We start from the raw sequence: 14154 nt of genomic DNA on the forward strand, positions 1-14154 counted from the left end.
CGGAAGATGAATTTTTCAATCTTTATCCCAAAGGATCCTTTTGACCCACCTATTGAGGAATGTCTTGCATATATCAAGATTTCGATGATATGGACTTGAGAGCTAGGCCGAGAATCATTCACCTTCCATCACCAATATTCCCCACCCTCCACCTTTTCAAAGGAACCTCGAAGTTTGCACTCGATCCTTTAGTTTCTCCCCGCTTTCATGATTTTTAAATCCACCTAGTAAACAAATACTTCCCAAGGATAAACCACTTGACACTTTCATTTTCAGACTTGAGACAGTCCCTAACTACACCATGAATGAGTTTTGTGCTAAACCCACATCCTCATTTTTCCATGCTTTTTCTCTAAAACTTATCCCAATCCACCATCTCTTCCACAACCATTCACTTTTCCACATTTATTCACTAGGACACCCTCTCGCTCAAAGATGAAACCTAAGGTGTATGCTCGGGTTATGTTATAGGTCTATCCGCTTCGCTTTCATTCCACTAGGGTCGTGGTCCTAGGAAATCTTGGTGCTTGATTGTGTTTGGATATGTTTGCTGTGATATTTATTTATGGAATGATCCACAACTATTTCGGTTGTTGATATATGATAAACTGCATGTTCATACATATGTTTAGATAAAGTCTCGAGTATCTGACTATAAACGACTCAATTTCTGTGTTTGGTGCACTTCCTTTCATTTCCATATATTGGTGAATGCACCATTCAGGTAACCGGACCCTCCCTATGGAGTGTGTGGCTGTAAGTACCGGATCCTAAGTCCACGTTTCACATAATTCACGTTTTCCACTCTTGCATGTTTTCTCGGTTTTTGAGTCATGTTTCTCTATGGTGTGAATTATGTCTTTATCGCTTATTGTTTTCCTTTATATTAAACCTAATTCATAAAAAGTAAAAAGTTTAAAGCTATAAAAATAGTAATCTAGCAAGTCTCGAATCGACTTTAAAAGACCCCGTTTTAAAACAAATTTTTACAAACCTGTTTTTTCAAAAATTTGTTTGGGGGGGGTGTTTGGTTTTTCCATTCTTGATCACTTAAATTCCTATTCTTACCCCACCTCGCCCCTTGAAGAGTAGCTAGATTTCTACTTGTTTGTTGTTTTGATGTTGTCTTTTATTATTTTTAGTAGATAGGATGTTACGTTGTTAAATTCCGTAGTTAATTTTGACTTTTGTAGTGAAATGTTGTTTGAATGACAATATGAATATAATGTCGTTATTTTCATTGTCGCGTGATTAGTTAATGTTGATCCACACCTTCCCAAACTGTTTGGGGTGGTGTTATCTATTCCAAAGATGATTTTATATAAACTTCATTCATTCTACACTCACAACCTACACTACACCTAACTTCCATCACTCACCTTTCACTCCCACGCTTTCGCCTCAATTTTCAATTTTCAGCAACTCCGATCTCAAGCTTTTCATTCTACAGAGGACTTTTCAAGCTCAGTATATTTTGTTCTGAATTTTGCTCGAAGGCGCCAGCTTCAAGCCGAAGCGACCATACTCATCTATCGGACCTAGAGCGCTACAAGCCTGAGTTGAGCTGCGACCAGCGCTAAAACACTGGAATTCTAAAATTTCAGAGCGACTTCAGCGCCTCTATACGAAGCGCTTTCCTCGACTCCGTGGACCAGAAAAATTCCAGTTTTCATGCGAGTTGTGCCGGTTGTTTTGCAGCTGTTCCAGAGCGTAGTTTTGAGATGACATCTCCTATAATAATACCGTAACAGTCTTTCAAAGATTTGTTCCAAAGCACTACTTATGGTGCTTGGTTTCATGAGGTGATCACACACGTAGGCTAGGAACCGCTTATGGGTCTTGCTAGCAATTGTTCTTGGACTTGCCATGCCCATCGAAATACAAGACCCATGATGCTATTGGGTAGATAATATGCATGTCCCGGAGTGGAGGTAAGTTTTAGTTTCTGTTAGTGTCCGCTATGTCCCAAGCAATTTCATTCTGTTAACCCCATAATGGGTGGAACTCTTATAGAGTTGCGTCAGTTTTTGTATTTCCTATATTAGTATGTTCTAACCTTGTTTTGCAGATGTTCCACAATTTCGCGCGTTTCCATGGTATTTTCCTACCCTCTTTATTTAAATGCTTTGAGGACAAAGCATGCTTTTTGTTTGGGGGGGCATAGAAACACGTGTAATTAAGTCATCTGTTAGGATATAGATATGTATAATATGCACTTGTTTTCTAGTGAAAATTTTCAAAAATTTAAAAATATAAATAAATAAGTTATGCTATACACTTAGGAATATTGGTATTGTTTATTTCTCCATGCTTTTAACAATCTAGAAGTCTCACATAGCTGTTGCATCAGAATAATTGTTAGAAACATAGGTTAATACGTAGGTAATAATCTTTGCATCTATCTATAAATTTATTACATGAGTATCTATGATTGTTAGCGAAGAAGTTTCAAAATCTAGGCTAGAGTACTTATTCTACAATCCCAATCCTGAGAATATAGCCTAAAGCCTTATATGAGCGAAACTTTTGAGAAATGACACAAGAGAGAAGTAAAATCCGGATAGAGAAATCACACGTCCACTTGCTTGATCACTAAACCATATCCTAAGTGAGAATTTAGGCCGCTCTTTGGATCGATATAGCCAGTAAATTCAAACCTATGAATTATTTTCCGCTAGTCGCCACTCGAGCCTTTTCTTTAGCCTTCCATACACCACAATTCCTTTTTACCCTGTTACAAAAAACAAAACAAAATAAAAAAAAAAATAAAAATAAATCAACCTACCCAATTTAGAATAAGTCTGAGAATAGAATGAGTGAAGAAAGAAGAAGAGAAAAACCTGTGTAAACAAAAATTAGCAGTTGCTTCAGAAAAAGAAAAGAAGTTTCCATCCAAAGAAAAGAAAAAAAAAAGAAATAAAAATAAAATAAAAACTCCAAAAAAATAGAATAAAAGGGAGTCAAAAGCCAAAGAAAAGAGAAAAAAAATATGGCTAAGGATGGAAACAAATTGTAGAAGCAAAAGTAAATAACAAGGTTTTCTCTAGTTACATAATATGAAGACTCTATTATCTCAGACTTGTCCTTTAGAATATCCATTTCCTTCCTTCTTAAACCATCTCCTAATCCCCGTAACACCTAATAAAGACCTCTAGCTCAATTAGGAATAGGTTAGTGTGATAGTAAGTGGCGATGTGTTTGATCGACCGAGCTTCCTTGTTGTCATTGAGATTGTAAGGTAAAGTGTGCCCAATTTGTTACACCGGAGTAGTGAAACTTGAGTGGAAAAATCAGAGTGTTGTTTCTTGACTATTATTGTGAGAACCTACTTAAGGACGCTTATTCCGAAGTTCTCTAAAACAACCTCGCTAAACATTTGATAGTACTACTCATTGTATATATGTGTATTGTAGATGATTGATTATTATGCATATATTAACTTAGGGTTTTGACTGGTTATTCTTATGTAATTGCTAGAGAGATGTATAGATAGTTGAGCATGAATAAGGAAACAATAGTTTTATTTTCTTAGTCGTTGAAGTATAGATGAAGTTTGTGAGTACCTTCATCGGAAAACTCTCACGAGGTTATAACTCGGTCCACTAGGGAATTCCTAGTGGTTTAAGGCCTTGTTGCATATGGTCAATGCAATCGCACTCAGCGAAACGAGAGTAGTTAGAACTCCATTTTTGGTCACTTATTCTAATTTCTCATATTTGCTTGAGGACAAGCAAAATGCTGTTTGGGGGTGGTTTGATAAGAGCCCAAAACTGTAGTTTTAACCCCTTAATAATCATATTGTTAGACCAATTATGTGAATAATAAGTAAGAGTTAACACTGATTACGCGTTTTTATGCATTTCAGGCTTCAAAGTCCATTATGTGCGAAATGTACCACTTTTAGCGAGATATGAGGAGCAAAAGTCGCTAGAAACTTCCAAAGCCGTATCTTTGGACTCAGACCTCGGAATTGGGCATACCTTATGTCAAAACGACCGGCTCGGAAAGAGCTTTGTAATGGTCCAAGCCCTGACCCAATCAGAGGAGCAGAAGTGGACGAAAAGTCTGTGGAAGTCAACTGCAGCTGAAGAGGCCTTTTGATCGAAAGAATTGGGTTTTGGGCCCGATTCTCCGCCCAAACCCCGCTCCAAGCCCATGCACGATTTTTGATCTGAATGTATAAGAACAAAAGCTTAGTTCATTGTTAATGGTAGATAGTTAGGTTAGAAAATAAATTAGATTAGTTAGCCTCCATTAAAACCTTAGTTCTAGATCTAGTTTTATATTAAAGTAATTAGTTTTATTCTTGTTTTAAATTTAGTATTGAATGATTGTTCTCCCTTGAATTAGATAATAAAATAGTTGTTCTTGATTCAATTTCGATTTGTCAATTACAGTTGTTAGATCTAATTTCATTTACTACTTGTTATTCAATGCTTAGTTGTTAATTAGATTTTTGTTATTGTTTAATTTAGATTAGTTAAATTTCATAAAGTTAGAATCTTTTCATTATGTTTAGTTTAGATCTAATGGGAATTGTTAGTTTGATGAATCAAGGCTAAATCCTCCATTAGAGGGTTTGATGAAGCCTTGATGAAAACTTAGTGGTTAGTATAGAATTGGTTGTAGAATCTATTCCACTCTAGAAAGTCGTGTTTCGCCATGAGAATGGGTGGACGACTTCACTTGCTAGTTAGTACTCGGTAGAAATGCCATGAACACTAGGGATTAGAACTCGAATTTCTTGCCGTAAGAACGTGAGAATCGAGATACAAGAATCTATACTAGGTTATTAAGTTGGATTCGAGGTGGATTCAATCCCCCTCTAATCCTTTATCTAGATTCAAAAACAAGCATATTTCCATAGTATTCGTAGTTAAATTCAACGTAGACTCATTTTAGTTTCATCGTAGTATAACACCCTTCGTAAAGCTCTCATTGACTTAAGAGCGATTTCTTAGACTTAGAAAACAATCCATGCTAGGGAACTAGGAGTGGAACGAACTTCGTACTCCATTTAGTGCAATTCGCATTGAGAGTAGAAGCTTTGATAATAGAAACGTAAAAGTACCAAGTTTAGTTTACTTACGTTGTGAATTCATAGTTCATTTCGTAGGTAAACTACTCATTTTATAGTTATCATATCTCATAACCACTTTCATTCTTTCACGTGCCAATATATTATTGCACTACACCACACTCCCGTGGGCAAATATTCACCAATACTATATTAGCATCTCACATATAAAATAATGGAGTGTATATACATTTCTCCAAGATATTGCATTAATATAAATATCCCAGCATATTATCTCATGTCACAATGCTTCAACGTATCACATACATTTTTATTATAACGTATTAGGAATATAATATCTCCTAATATCTCAATATCGCCACGTCAAAAAATACACAACATCAAGGTCAAATCTTTCTTAGATAATGACCACCAAATTATACAAGCTTCCACAAAGATTTTATTACTATATGTGTCCATATAATATACACATAAAACGTGAGTACAAATAAACATCCACAATCCCAATCAAAGCCCAATATATATATGTTTTACCCACTACTCACGTCAAATCTAAATTAGATAATGACCAACCAAGTTATACAATCTCAACAATATTTTATTACTATATTTATCCATATAATCAAATAGGTGAAAAACTGGAAAAGTCAACACTCCCAGTCAACAGTCAAAGTCAATGGTCAACGGTCAAAGGTCAACCCATCATGGTCAAGGTCAAACTCAACATGTCATGGTCAAAGTCAAAGTCAACGTGTCCTGGTCAAAGTCAAACTGTCCTGGTCAAAGTCAACATGTCCTGGTCAAAAATCAAACCGCTGCTTCCGTGTTCGACAAGTTCAGAGGTCATAGCCATGGTTCATGGCTAAGGTCAAAGGTGCGGCTCATGGGCTCATGACCAAGGGTAATGGTTCGGACCCCAACCGCCAAGCCCAAACCTTAGAACCCTAAGTCTAAACATTGAAAGACCCAAATAGATCTATTTTAAGTCCAATGGATCGCCCCCAAGCAATATTAAACCGCCCAAAATAGTTAAGTGATCGGGCCCAAAGGAAACTAATTAAACTGGTCCAACACACAAATGGTTCGGCCCATCAATTTAACTGAACTGGTCCACAAATTAAAACCAAACCGGGCCCAATCAAAACTTAATTAAACTGATCCAAAAATAACTTAAAATCGGGCCCAACCAAATCAATAGAACCGGCCCACATAAAATTAGAGCTTTTGGCCCAACCAAACAGCTAAGGCCCAAGCCCAAGAGAAAGTACTGTTCATCATCTCCTCCACCAACAGCCACCAAAATCCGGCCACCACTCCTCCACACAACCACCCAATCCAACCTAGCGATTTTTATGTGGGTGAAAAACCCCACGACTTTAACTCACCAAGCAACCCCCGATTTCCAGTAAACAAATCACTTCCAAATTCTTAGATCTAAAATCGCACCGCCATTAATGGCTTCTCTCCGAGCTCCAATCGACAGCCCCCAACCATCCCCACTACCACCATACATCAAACACCAACCCACAATACCACAAAACAGTTCAAACACAGAAAATAAATACACAAAAATCAAAGTCCTCAGTTTCACAGTACGCCATGGTTGAACCGGTGAAAGCTTCACGGCCACCCCCAAGCTCTCCACAAAGACCACCACACCTACCCCCATCATCATCACACCCAAACCAAATAAAACCAAACCCAAGAACAGCCCCAACCACCGGTTCGGCCACCGCCATTCTCGCGTCCTTGAAGTTTCAAGCAACGCCCAAACTCCCCACTACCACCGACAGTTCAACATACATCCACAACCCATTAAACTCTAACATCACAGTATATAACAAAAAAACAGAGTTTAAACAAGACCATCAGGACGATTTGTCCCTGTGGCTTGGCGACGCCATTGACGTCTGTCGAGGTTCAACAGTTCCAAGTACAAACTCTAAACATATCGACATAACTAAAAATTATATAAACACTGGTCGGAAACACTCAACAGTAAAAAAATACGTAAATACTAAACCGACGAAAATCATAGTTTTAGTAGTGGTGAGAGATAAAATCTACTCACCGGTATGAACAGCTCCTACGAATTTCTCCGAGTCCGAGCCGTCGCGCTCCACCCTCCAGAAATCCAGCTTTCATCTCTGCCTCCATTTTCATTATTCTATTATACTCTGAACCCTATTTTCTAGAAAAATGTGTTTATATACTTGGGTCCGAAACCCAAGCCCAACACCGACTCGGGCCCAAAAACCAGGCCCACATATCCCGAGTCCGGTCCGACGAATTTTGAAAATAAATAATTTAATTAATTAAATAGAAAAATACGTATTTTAAAATACGGGCGTTACAATCGTCGTAGAGTCTATTCCATTCTAGAAGGTCGTGTTTCGCCATGAGAATGGGTGGACGACCTCACATGCTAGTTATAATTAGTAGAAATGTCATGTTAATTAGGGATTAGAACGAGCAATTCTTACCCTAAGAACGTAAGAATTGGATTACAACAGTCTATGCTAGGTGATTAAGTTGGATTCGAGGTGGATTCAATTCCCCTCTAATTCTTTTTCTAGATTCACATTCAGTATTCCGTAGCATTTCGTTATTCGTAACTTGTTAATTTAATTCACCTCGTTGCATAGAATTCCCCTCGTAAACCTCTCATTAGACTTAAGACCGATTAGTTAACTATGAAATCATTCCATGCTAGAGAACTAGGAGTGGAACGAATTTGTTACGCAACTCTATTTCAATAGAGTTGAGAGTAGAAACATTGATAAATATAGACTCGTAATAAGTTTTATTTTACTTACGTTTTGAGTTTCATCATTCATTTCGTAGGTAAACTATCATTCATATGATTATCAAATGGCGCCGCTGCCATCTTAGTTTCACTTTAGCATTATTTTCATAGTATAATTAGTCATTTTTAAGTCCCATTAAACCCACCCACCCTTGTTTGATTCATACTGTGGTTGTCCGTTTCAGGATTGAAAAGTTCCGCGAAAAATTACACGCGGGAGACCCATCGCTTCAAAGCGCACCTAACGCTGGCGCTTCAAACCTTGAGTCGACCTTGAGCCCCATCAAAATCGCGACCATACCTAAAACACTGTAACTTGAAGTTACACGGAGAGCGAAATCAAGGCTTCAAAGCGGCCAGCAGCCTACTAAGCTAAATTTTTTCGGATTTCTACAGGTTTGTTTCGAACTTCGATTTTTTAAGTTTTTCAGTGTTCTAACTTGTTATATACACTAAACACGCGTAAACAAGATGTTATTCATAAGTGAAGCAAGGACGCCTTGTCGGTATTCCTTTCTTCCATACCTCGATCTCCGGTTAGAGGTTTATACTAATATATCAAGATTGTTTGGAGGGTTGTCGTGTTTAGACTTAGACTTGCATGAGATTAAGGTCTGGTCGGAGAAAAACACCGAACGTAATTAACCGTCAACGTCAACAAACAAGTCTATCGAGTATACCAATCACTACACCTCTAGCTATTATCCCACCCACCACACCCGACATAATGGGTAAGAGAAAGAGAGACTCCTCTCTCCGACTTTTACAAAGCCTTGAAAGCGATAGCCCTAAATCTTGCATCGTTCTAGCGGACCGGTAGGGGGGATTTTCGAATTCCCCAAACATATTTAATTTGTTACCCGTTTTCCATGGTTTAGACCATGAAAAACCTTATCAACACATCGTAGGATTGAACAAGTCCTTACAACATTCCATCATCCTACGGTTGGTGCGGAACAAATTAAACCGGGGTATTTCCCTTCACCTTAGCCGATAAGGCAAGAAAGTCTTGGTTAACCGCCCAAAGCGCTAACTCTGTGGACTCGTGGGCTAAACTTGTTCAAATTGTTTATGAAACATTTTTACCCACCCCTAAAGGCGGATGAGATGCTTTCCAAGATTCATTTTTTCGGCGTATCCTCATGAATTATTTTACGAGGCTTGGAATCGTTCACCGATCGCTTATAGAGTGTCCACACCATAACCTAGCAAAAGACACGTTAGTTAAATGTCTTTTCAAAGGACTTCAACACCACCATAAAAAGTCCTTGACATAATGAATGGGGTAGTTTCCTAAGTAAAGGAGCCTCGGAGGCTTACAAATTTTTAGAATATCAAACTAAATGCAATAATAATTGGGGGTAGTGATGATATCCCCCGGCTCTCGCTAGTTCTTCTTCAACGCTTAAGGCCGCGGTATGTTTGAGATGAAACCCGATCCAGAACTTAAAAATTTAATCGAATCTCTAACTAAAAAGGTTGAGGCTATTTCTGTTCAACAAAAGCCTATCCCCGTCATGAATGTAAACTCCAACCCATGTAATTTCTGTTTGAGTCCTGAGCACCCTGACTCCTATTGTCCTTTCGCCTATGAACAACAACAATCAGAGCAAGATAATGTTTGCTCCATTAATAGCTATCCTATTCCTAATGCCTCATTGAGACAACATCCCAACTTTAATTGGCGAAACAATCAACAAGTTACACCTCCAGGGTTTAATAACCAAAATGTTCGGCAAGCAAACAACTATAACCAAGCTCCACCTAGACAAGGACAAGGTCAGGGGAATTATAATAATTACAACAACCAAGCGCAACCACGACAAGGTCTAGCACAAGGTCAGGGTAATTATAATAGTTATAATACCAATAGAGGTATCGTTCCGATTAACAATAGTAACTATCACAACCCACCCATAAATAATCAACGTGAGATAGTTCCAGTCGCACCACCTGTGACTACTACACCTACACAACCGGATCGTGATCGGCGCTTTTATACAAAGTTTACCCAACAACTTTTCCAATCAATGACTCAATCAAACCAACTGATCTTACAATCCATAAATCGGGGCATACAACAATTAGCCCAAGAGAAAGCCCAACCAAAAGGCGTTTTCGGAATGAAAGCGATACCAAATCCTAAAATAGCAAACACGACCTTTGAGGTAAACGGTAATACTAGTACGGAAACTATAATCGTAGGTGACCTAAATGCCATCACCACTCTCCGTTCTAGAAGAGTGGTTGATAACAAAGTAACTATGCCTATAGTTACCCCATCAGTACTCCCTACACCGGATATCGAACTAGATACCGAAATAGAAACCGAAGAGCCTACCACTGTAGAGGTACCAGTCAAACAACAAACTAAGAAACAGAAAGCCAAGGTTACACATCAAATCGAGCCATACGCGAAATATAGAGCGAAACCACCGTTCCCTCAAAAATTAGCCATGCTAACCAGGGATACAAACTTTGAGGAGATTAGGAACGTTTTCAAGAATCTAACGATAAACCTTCCTTTTCTCGAAGCTATTAAAAAGCTACCTAACCACGCTAAGTTTCTTAAAGAGTTGTGCACTACTAGGCGTAAGACCAACATACCTAAAGATGCCTTTCTAACTGAACAGTTCCCAACTTTATCCGAAAATAATGGAATTGTTAAGTAAAAGGACCCTGATCGTCCTACTGTAAAATGCACCTTAGGAGATTCCCACACGACGACCGCTTTATTAGACCTGGGGGCGAGTGTTAACTTACTCCCGTAGTATTTGTATAAACAAATAGGTCTACAGAAAATGCAACCTACAAAAATAACGTTGCAGTTAGCGGACAGGTCAATTAAGTATCCTAAGGGTGTAGTGGAAAGTGCTTGTTAAGGTTCAGGATTTCTACTATCCTGGCGATTTTTTTGTTATCCTCGATACGTAAGCTAACTAACTCTGTACCGATCATCTTAGGGCGTCCCTTCTTGGCAACTTCTAACGCGCTTATAAATTGCCGCAATGGTAAGATGTCCTTATCTTTTGGCCATCTTATTGTTGAGGTAAATATTTTTAAAATGATGAAACAGTTACCAGATTCGTCTATAGATGGGGAGGTTAGCATGATCGAGAGCTTAGCTCAAGATTATTTTAACAACACTTTTCCCGAAAATAATATGTACAAATTCCTTTCTCTTGGAAATTCAGATTTTGTAAATGACTCCTACTTAGAGGAAGTCAACACCATCCTTGAGTCCACACCAATTGTAAAACCGCCAGTCGCTCCATATACTGAGTATGAAGACTTGCTACCTAAGCAAGTATTCATTATGCAAGATGAGGACCCTGACGAAACATCTATTGATTTTCCTTCCACCCAGTGCTTAAACCTCTTCCCCTGGAGTTAAAATATATTCAACTTGATCCGGATGGTAGTCATCCGGTAATTATATCTTCTCTGTTATCTAAGAATGAAGAGACACGTTTAATCTGGGTGATTAGGGAACATCGGTCTGCGATTGGTTGGTCCCTAGCCAACATTAAAGGAATTGACCCTAATGTTTGCACTCATCGCATCCATTTGGAGGTAAACGCGAAGACTTCTCGTGAACCTCAGCGTCAATCTGAACCCCCGCCATGAAAGAGGTGGTTAGGGAAAAGTCTTACGATTACTTTCGATCACGGGTATCATATACCCAATCTCTGATAGCGAATGGGTAAGCCCCATTCATGTAGTTCCTAAGAAATCGGGAGTTACCATGGTACGTAACGGAAAGGGTGACTATGTTGTCACACAAGGTCCTATGAAATGGAGAATATGTATTGATTACAGACGTTTAAATGCTATGACACAAAAGGATCACTTTTCTTTACCGTTTATAGATCAAATGCTCGAACGCCTAGCTGGTCATGCTTTTTATTGTTTTCTGGATGGCTACTCAGGCTATTTTCAGATTATTATTGATATTGATGACTAAGAAAATACTACCTTCACATGTCCCTTTGGAACGTATGCCTATAAACGAATGTCTTTTGGCCTTTGTAATGCTCCTGGTACCTTCCAGCGGTTTATGCTTCATATATTTAGTGACATGGTAGAGCGCTTTATGGAAGTTTTCATGGATGATTTTTCTATCTATAGAGACTCCTTCACGGACTGCTTGTCTAACCTGTCTAAGGTTTTGACACGGTGTGAAGAAAAGAGCCTCGTTTTAAACTGGGAAAAGTGTCATTTCATGGTGAAAAAGGGCATTGTACTAGGTCACATTGTATCTAGTGATGGCATCGAAGTAGATAAAGTCAAACTAGATAAGATAGCGACTCTACCTAAACCACGGACTGTCCGTGATATTAGAGCCTTTCTAGGCCATCTTGTGTTTTATAGGCGTTTTATTAAAGATTTCTCGAAAATAGCTAGGCCTTTAACTAATCTGCTTTTGAAGGATGCAATCTTTGATTTTAATTTTAACCGTAAAGCGGCTTTTGAAACTTTAAAAGTCATGCTAACCTCTGCACCAATTATACTGACCTCCGATTGGTCTAAACCTTTCAACTCATGTGTGATGCTAGTGACTATGCAGTTGGTGCAGTTTTGGGACAAAAACTAGATAATAAGTCCACTGTTATTTATTATGCTAGTAACACCTTAAACGATGCTCAACGGAATTATTCAACTACCAAAAAAGAATTCTTAGCTGTCATTTATGCTTTAGATAAGTTTCGTCCTTATTTGGTTTGTTCTAAAACTTTAGTTTACACGGACCATGCAGCCCTTAAGTACCTTCTTGCAAAGAATGATGCTAAGCAGAGATTAATCCGATGGATCCTTCTCCTGCAAGAGTTCACATTAGAAATAAAGGACAAAAGAGGAGTCGAAAACGTAGTTGCCGACCACTTATCTAGACTCACAAACAACGATAATAGTGATTCTGAATCCATACCGGACTCTTTTCCTGATGAGCATCTGTATGCTATTTTTTCAAAGACCATGGTATCTTTGACATTGTAAATTATTTAGCGGCTGATGTTATGCTTTATAATTGGTCAAGAAATGAACGTAAGAAGTTCATGGCCAAAGTTAAGTTATACTACTGGGATGAGCCCTACCTTTTTAAGTATTGTGCGAATCAGATTATTCGTCGTTGTATTCCCCAGTGGGAATATAATGAAGTTCTATCGTTTTGCCATGACAAAGAGTATGGTGGCCATTTTAGTGGGATGAAAACAGCCTCTAAAGTTCTTCAATGTGGATTTTATTGGCCTACCCTTTTTAAGGATGCCCAAGTCCATTGCAAGACGTGTATTCATTGCCAACAACTTGGGCGAATCACGAAGCGTAATATGATGCCATTAAATCCAATCTTGATAGTAAAAATTTTTGACGTTTGGGGCATTGATTTCATGGGTCCCTTCCCTGTTTCCCACGGTTTCATTTATATTCTATTTGCCGTGGACTACGTGTCTAAATGGATAGAGGCCCTGGCTTGCCGTAGCAATGACCATAAGACAGTTGTATTTTTTATTAAAGAATATATTTTCTGTCGGTTTGGCATTCCTAAAGCCATCATTAGTGATGGTGGAACACATTTTGCAACAGAGTTGTTACATCCCTAGTGAAAAAGTATGGAGTTACACACAAAGTAGCAACTCCTTATCATCCACAAACTAGCGGACAAGTAGAAGTTTCTAATAGGGAAATCAAAAGATTTTAGAAACAACTGTAAACCCCGATAGGAAAGACCGGGTCGGGCGTCTATCGGATGTCTTATGGGCGTATAGGACGGCTTTCAAAACTCCTATAGGTATGTCTCCCTTTAGACTTGTATTTGGAAAACCATGTCATTTGCCCGTTGAATTAAAGCACCGTGCTCTGTGGGCTATAAAAAGCCTTAACTTCAATATTGATGAGGCGGGTGTCAAACGCAAGTTGCAATTGAATGAGCTTGAAGAAATCCATAGCGATTCTTACGATCTCGCGAAGGATTATAAAGCTAACATGAAACGTGTTCATGATAAGAAAATCTTGCGCAAAGAGTTTGTGGTTGGTCAAAAGGTTTTGCTTTACAACTCCCGTCTACATATTTTCCCAGGGAAACTAAAAACCCGTTGGTCTGGTCCTTTTCTGGTTACTGAAGTCACCCCTTACGGGGCAATCACCTTGGTAAATCCCAAGGACAACAAGCATCCTTTCAAGTTAATGGTCAACGGTTAAAACATTTTCACGCTTCTTATTCCCTCGATGTAGAGGAAGTCCTTTTACAGGACCCTGTCTATGAGGATTGACCTTTGTCATTTGGTGTACTTCCTTTCACTTCCATATAGTG

Source organism: Coptis chinensis, chromosome 2 (genome assembly GCF_015680905.1).
Source record: "Coptis chinensis isolate HL-2020 chromosome 2, ASM1568090v1, whole genome shotgun sequence".
Lineage (NCBI taxonomy): Eukaryota > Viridiplantae > Streptophyta > Magnoliopsida > Ranunculales > Ranunculaceae > Coptis > Coptis chinensis.